Raw genomic sequence first — 7,166 nt, 5'->3', positions numbered from 1 at the left:
GATAGATAGATAGATAGATAGATAGATAGATAGATAGATAGATAGATAGATAGATAGATAGATAGATAGATAGATAGATAGATAGATAGATAAGTTAGTTAGTTAGTTGGTTGGTTGGTTAGTTTGTTTGTTATTTATTTAGTTAGTTAGTTAGTTAGTTGGTAAGTTAGTTAGCTAGTTAGTAAGTTAGTTAGTTATTTAGTTAGTTAGTAAATCAGTTAGTTAGTTAGTAAATTAGTTAATTAGTTAGTTAGTAGTTAGTTAGTTAGTTAATTAGTTAGTTAGTTAATTAGTTAGTTAGTTAATTAGTTAGTTAATTAGTTCGTTCGTTAGTTTGTTAGTTAGTTAGTTAGTTAGTTTGTTTGTTAGTTTGTTAGTTTGTTAGTTTGTTAGTTTGTTAGTTTGTTAGTTTGTTAGTTTGTTAGTTTGTTAGTTTGTTAGTTTGTTAGTTTGTTAGTTTGTTAGTTTGTTAGTTTGTTAGTTTGTTAGTTTGTTAGTTTGTTAGTTTGTTAGTTTGTTAGTTTGTTAGTTTGTTAGTTTGTTAGTTTGTTATTTTGTTAGTTTGTTAGTTAGTTAGTTAGTTAGTTAGTTAGTTAGTTAGTTAGTTAGTTAGTTAGGTAGTTAGTTATTTAGTTAGTTAGTTAGTTAGTTAGTTAGTTTGTTAGTTTGTTAGTTTGTTAGGTAGTTAGTTAGTTAGTTAGTTAGTTAGTTAGTTATTTAGTTAGTTAGTTAGTTAGTTAGTTAGTTAGTTAGTTAGTTAGTTAGTTAGTTAGTTAGTTAGTTAGTAAGTTAGTTAGTTAGTTAGTTAGTTAGAGTAACACTTGTTTCTAAAACAAATCAATTTTATTCCAAAACTCAATTATCAGTATTATCAATATTACCTAATGTAGGGTATTTAAAAACTGAAAAAGTTTAAAGTCTATTTTGGACTGTGAAGTTATTTATGTGCGTCCCCTCCAAATGCCATATAAAAGTCTTTTACTACGTCATTTTGTCTCTTGTTGTTGCACTCTGAGTGGATAGTAGATTTTTTCAGGTTTGGTTTGCGTTTTTTTTTCAATAAGTCTTTAGCAAAATTTTCCAATAATTGGGATAACTAGCATGACCACATTCCTGAGAAAAAATTATGAGAAAATTTGTATAAAAGGAAATTTCTGGTTTAATACATTTTACAATTTGCAACGAAAACAAAAATTATAAAAAAATTATATATTATAAGTACAACAAATAATAAAATAAATTAATTGATTGATTGATTGATATATTGCTACTACATATACATTTAAAACCATGGTTTATTTTACAACTATCTTTTTCAAAAACGGAAATTGAAACTCATCATGTTTAAAAACAACCTTGACCCAAAATAAACCAACAAATAAATAAATGAATGCAACCAACTTAACATCGATCAGCTGCAGCTGCAGCAGCAGCAGAAGTAGTAACTGCATTAACAATTGGCTTTATTTTGTAGCTGATTACAAGACAAGGTCGTTTACAAAGAACCGGTTGTATAAGATATTGAAACAATCCTCAGCCACAAACCACTACTAATTTTTTGTTATCTGCTATAGATTTTTAAAATTTAAAATAAAACAATTCACAACATATCCGTTACATAACATCTGTATGTATGTACATAATTACAATTAAATATAATTACAAAAACGCTAAACAATTAATTTAATTGAATTTATTAAAGAAATTTATTATGAGTTGATACTTGAAAATATTGAACCTGAGTGCTATTGAAATATAAATTTTAATTGTTTGCTAATAGATTATTAATCGTTAACAATTATAATTGATTTTTAAAGTATTGGCAGTTGGTGATAGCTATAGAAAGCCATTTATTTTTTTGCTGTCAAAATCATTTAACAAATTTTTAATATTTGGGTCAATTATGTATCGGATTCTATAGAATTTGAAAAAAAAATTTTGAATTTCTGAGTTGAGATTAGATTTAGAATCATTTACGATCTATGGATGATCCCATTTTAGTTCAATGGCAAAAATTAAGATAAAGTATGAAGATAATATGAAATCCATTGGTTCAGTACGCAAGCCATCTTCTTTGCTACTTTTTTAATGAAAGCTACTATGAATCTGATCCACGTTTAAGATAGTTATTATGTGAAAGATCAGCTGAAATAATGTCATCAATATGCGGTAATTTGAATCGCTTCAAACTTCCAAGGTTCTGTTTCATAACTTTATATATGGAGAATTGAATGTCCATGATCATGATTATCGGGATTCATAATTCCCAAAAAGTACACCTAGGCCACTATCAAGTCAATTAGTACATTCTTCTCATAAAAAATATTAGAGAAAAATGCATAGCCGCGCAAAGTTCGGAAACTCAATCTAATTTTGACGAAAACTCTCCGCATGTTCTATGTTGGTCTGAATCCACCATGCTTGTTAACCCATTAAGAAGAATACGTACGATTGTTATCGAATCTATTCATATCGAAGATACTTTTTGTTATACTCAAGCCGGTGTCAAACGCATCGCAGTTTATAGTATTGTAACGACTATTTTTCGAAGTTCATTCATTGTCGATTATCTCCAGTAAGCCTATTGCCCATATGATGCTGAGCTTGCCAATGGAAGAGTATATTGTTATTGCTCTCCTACAGTTTAATGTATATTGTTTTCCATAATTCCCATAAGGAATATAAAGCTGCTACAGAACTGCTCTCTGTGATCAGAATTTCCCATTTCATAGTCGAGTTATCCTCCCTATATATGGGCGGGTCTACCAACATGACTTTCGCACTAGAGATTCTAATAGCTGCTCTGCTAGTGACATCAGTGGATCCTTAGTGTTATAACACCACAGATACATTAACGGAAATAACTTCTTCTATAGGTTAGTGTTGGAGGAGAAATGTTTCTATCCTGGATGCATCGATTCTCTTCATTTCTGTTTATTCATCTGTTGACATGTGAGACATTTAGCATAATAGAGCCAAGGGCAATATTAAATAGTACGAAACATTGTCTAAGGTACCTGTAAAGATCTGAGAGAGTTTTCTCAAAGTTAATAAACTTAAATAGATACAAGAGCTACTTAAGGTGATACGTGATCTGCTTGACGCTTGATCTGCTGATCTTTCTAGTCGAATCACTTCTAACAGTGACGACGAAACCCTTGTGTTAATAATGTTCAATATGATCTTATTGTTCGCGCTACTTTAACTTTGGATAATAGATAATTGTAGTTTAAAGCTAATATTATAAAATGTTTGAAGCATTTCAAAAGAAATTTCATTATACCCCGATAACTTATTGCAATTAAATAAGGTGATAGGTTTTCACGATTTCCGGCAGGTCTGGGCAAAGTATTCATGCACATTTTGTGGCATATTGCTTTAGAAGTTGATGCCAATTTTTAGTTGTTTTACCCTAAATGTTGAGAAAGTTTCACCAATGCTTTTAAGAGCTGCACCATCGGTAATAGGTTGTACTTCTTCGGACATATCATGAGATTACTTATGTTTATCTAGTCCCGCACCGATACAAAGTGATCGGCAGCGGCGCATTCGGTTTTGGTCGCAGCAGCGGCGCCTTATTCTTGAAAATACCGGCGGCGACCAAATTGTCAGTTCAATTTAAATATTTCTTCAGAAATTGACTATAGAAGCGTTTATTATATTGAAAATGGACATTGTTATATTGTTCTATTTTAATCCCCCCGGGGGCATGTTACCTTGGCGAGACCTCCGCCTTGGTGTTATTGCAATCCCGGGGTATATAGAGGTGGCCAATACCTCCAATCTGACCGGGATTGAAAAATTGGTTACAGTCTACTGTTTGGCTTAGTCCTTGCATAGTTTGCCAGAAGTCAGACCAGAGCACCGCATAATCATCTGGTACTACGGGTGGCCAGTTGCCCGCAGGACTATGTCCTGGCTGGTCAGTTGGTTGAGGTTCCTTCGGGATCCACGTAGTGGCTGTGGTTTAAACCCAAATTCGCGGGAAGAGTAAGTGGCGGTTAAAAGACTGATGCATGATAATAGTCAATATTTCGGGATAAGTTCGGTTCTGTTGCCGAAATAAACAGATACCCAGAGGAGTGACTGTGGGACTAAGCGTTGGAAATGGGCTGGAGCCAATTGTATATGATACGGAATGAATGTAGAGGTATGCGGGCCTCATCCACCCATATATCTAAATGAGTGTGTCGTATGTTTTTCTCTATGAATGTGTCGGATAAATGAGATGTGTGCTGGATTGAATGATGATGGATGAAAGGTATCATATACAAGTGATACCGATTAATTTTCTTTCCTTGTCCAGAGTTTACTCTGTTCATATCAGACTTGCCACACCGTGTCACTGTGAGTAAGAACAATGTCTACGGCTTATTGATGGATCGTGCTTCGGTCCACCGGTTACGTCTCTAGGTGTTGTTGCCGAATCAACAGAGCCATAGTAGTATGGTTGTCTTTCGACGTGACTACTTTGGCAAGAGATTAGATAGCTCGAGTACTCCAGCAAAGTACTTGCGCATGGACCGGTCATAGCCAATGTGCAAAAATTGCCATCTGAGTCTTCATTGAGGACAAAGGGGCGATGGTAGACCGTTCTCAAGTCTACCCTGTGGATGAAAAAGACCACCGTGGGATAAGGCCGACACGGCAGGTGCTCACGTTAAAACTCTAGACAGTCTGTTCTATTTTAATGCCCCGGGCATATTTCCTTGATGAGTATCACATCATGGTGTATTGCAATCCGAGGGTAGATAGGTGCTACCAATACCTGTGATCTTCCGGGACTATAAATTGTTGTTGACAATTTACTGCCTATCCTAGTCCATAATTTGAAAAGAGGTCGAACCAGAGCACCAAATAATCTGGCGGCCAGTTGCCGCAGGACTATGTCCTGGCATGATACATTTCTGTTATCGTTTCTAGATGCTTGAGCGGATGAAAAGATTAGGTATACGAGGTGGAGTTTTGATGTCTACTTTCATTCTATAGAGGGAATGGAGTAACTGATGGATTTGGCGGATGGAGTTGTTATAGTGATGTGTTAGAATGTTTAACCTAACATGGAGGATGGACGTAACACAAGGTCGTTTCGGCCCTCTATTTGATTCATTTAGCGATTTTCCTACCTGGTTGAGTGCTCAACTTATCACAGTGGGTTTTTGTGACCACTTAAAAAAAGTCTTGTCAATTATATCTATAATTCAATGAAGTACGTATTTCGTACTACCAATTAAGTCCGAAATTGAGCTTGCTCATGACACCTATCTTTCCCCAAGGTGACTAATATGGCAAGAGATTAGATAACTCGAGTACTTGAGCAAAGTGTTTAAACATGGACCGGAACCTTCATGTACAAAAATCGAACCTGCGTGTAAGATACACAAAGGGGCAGTGGTGAGTTGTTTACTTTTTATTCACCCAGTGGTTGAAAAAGTACCACCGTGAGATAGGGCAACATGCTAGGAACTTCGACTTCATGTTGTAGTCGGCAGCGGCGTGGCTTGCAAAAAATATTCTTTTGATCTTTGTTTTGATATACTGATCTTAGAGATCTTTGCTCCTTGAACATGTTTCTCTCCATTTTTAGGTTTCATGTGTCACTAGTGAGTTATTCTCTACATTTGGAAAACCTAATAGCGATTACGTGGGCTTAAAAAGTGGTCAGTCCCTAAGCTCTCAGAGTGTACGCGATGGTAAAGAGCTAGTAAGGTTTTCGTTGTATGTTGTCAATATAGAAGCCTTGATGATAGTATTGTTGAGTTATTAAGACTATAGTGTAGATCGGTTTTGTAGTTTTTAATCTTGATCTAGAGAACGGTTTTGTTTCCCATTTTTGAGCCATCCATGTAACAATACATACATATACCTTGCATACATGCACCTTGCATACATTGCTCTAATGTTTTAAAATTCCAACAGTTTGTGTTTCTAGTACGCGATCGGACATATTAAGAGTCAAAAATAATTCACATCATTTTCGAAACATTTACAATATAATTTACTGTTTAAACTTACAGTTATTTTAATTGCTACATTGTATCTTTGTCACCATATCAGTTACTAGAAAATGTAAAAAAGCACCATATTTATCACCAGTATTTTGCATAAAATTTGGAAATATATCTTAAATTATTATAGCAAATAAACTCTATATCTTGTTTAAATGCTACCCGAGTAGTAAACCTACAACATTGTACAATCGTACCTTGTATCTGTGTTTAGTTTTCCAACATTTTTCTATTACAAAATCAAATATTTACATGAATGTAAGAGTAAAGTAAAGGGGGTACCTATTAACTACTGCACCAGTACAAACAAGTACTCAGCAGTAGTGTGTAATCACAATCCATGTCATCTTATTTTAACGTCTCCATAACAGATTTTGTAACTTATGCCGGTCTCAAAAAAAAAAAAAAAAAAAAAAAAAAAATGAAAAACTTTTGAGTTCACATCACTGTAAACAAACTCAACGAATGAACAAACAATTGCACTTAAGTTATAAATAAAATCTGATAAAAAGTCTATAGGAAAAATAAACAAAGATGATTCTTTCTCAAGATGTAACAGTTGCTGAAAGTTGAAAACTTTTCTTTACTTTTAATTTTATTAACTAAAATTTTAAATTAAAATGTTGTCATTTTTTATTTCTTTTCCCAAAATAAAACTTTAAATGTTCATAATAATCATGTAATGAGTGCTTTTTGTTAGTTTATATCTTCTTTTTTTATTTGGCTATGTGTTTTAACAATATTTAAATAATTTATATTACACTAATTATAATTATTATGTTTAAGTGTAAAAAATCCAAATTGTAATCACTTTTTTTCTTCTTTTCATTATCATAAATGAGGCATAGATTTATGCTTAATAGTATGAGAAATTGAGAGATTAAAAAACTGATCATCTGTGGTCGAAAATAAAACTTGTTTAAGCTGGTTATACAAAGTTAATAATTATATAGATATGATGATTTTAATTTAGAGAAATAAATCAGTTTATGTTCCGCGTATTATTAGAGATACATAACGAGACTGATCAAATTGGCGGCAGCTAGCCGCCGTTAATATCTTTCAAGCCGCGCCGACTTCTTTCGGCTCAAAAGCTTAAGTTAAGCTAAAACGTATCCTCTTTAAAAGATTGGAAACGAACATGTGTTACAGGAAATA

The 7,166-nt window shown here is 33.4% G+C and overlaps 1 protein-coding gene across 2 annotated transcripts in view; it reads left to right on the top strand.

Moving 5' to 3' along the window:
• The window catches only part of LOC111681149 (flotillin-2), a 347,120-nt gene that overhangs the window by 125,839 nt on the left and 214,115 nt on the right, over window positions 1-7,166 (top strand). The gene's annotated exons all lie outside the window — the stretch shown is intronic.

The sequence above is a fragment of the Lucilia cuprina genome, chromosome 3 (assembly GCF_022045245.1).
Source record: "Lucilia cuprina isolate Lc7/37 chromosome 3, ASM2204524v1, whole genome shotgun sequence".
In the NCBI taxonomy this organism is placed as follows: Eukaryota; Metazoa; Arthropoda; class Insecta; order Diptera; family Calliphoridae; genus Lucilia; species Lucilia cuprina.
The sequence above is the reverse complement of the archived record's forward strand: the minus strand, read 5'-3'. Positions and strand labels throughout refer to the sequence as shown.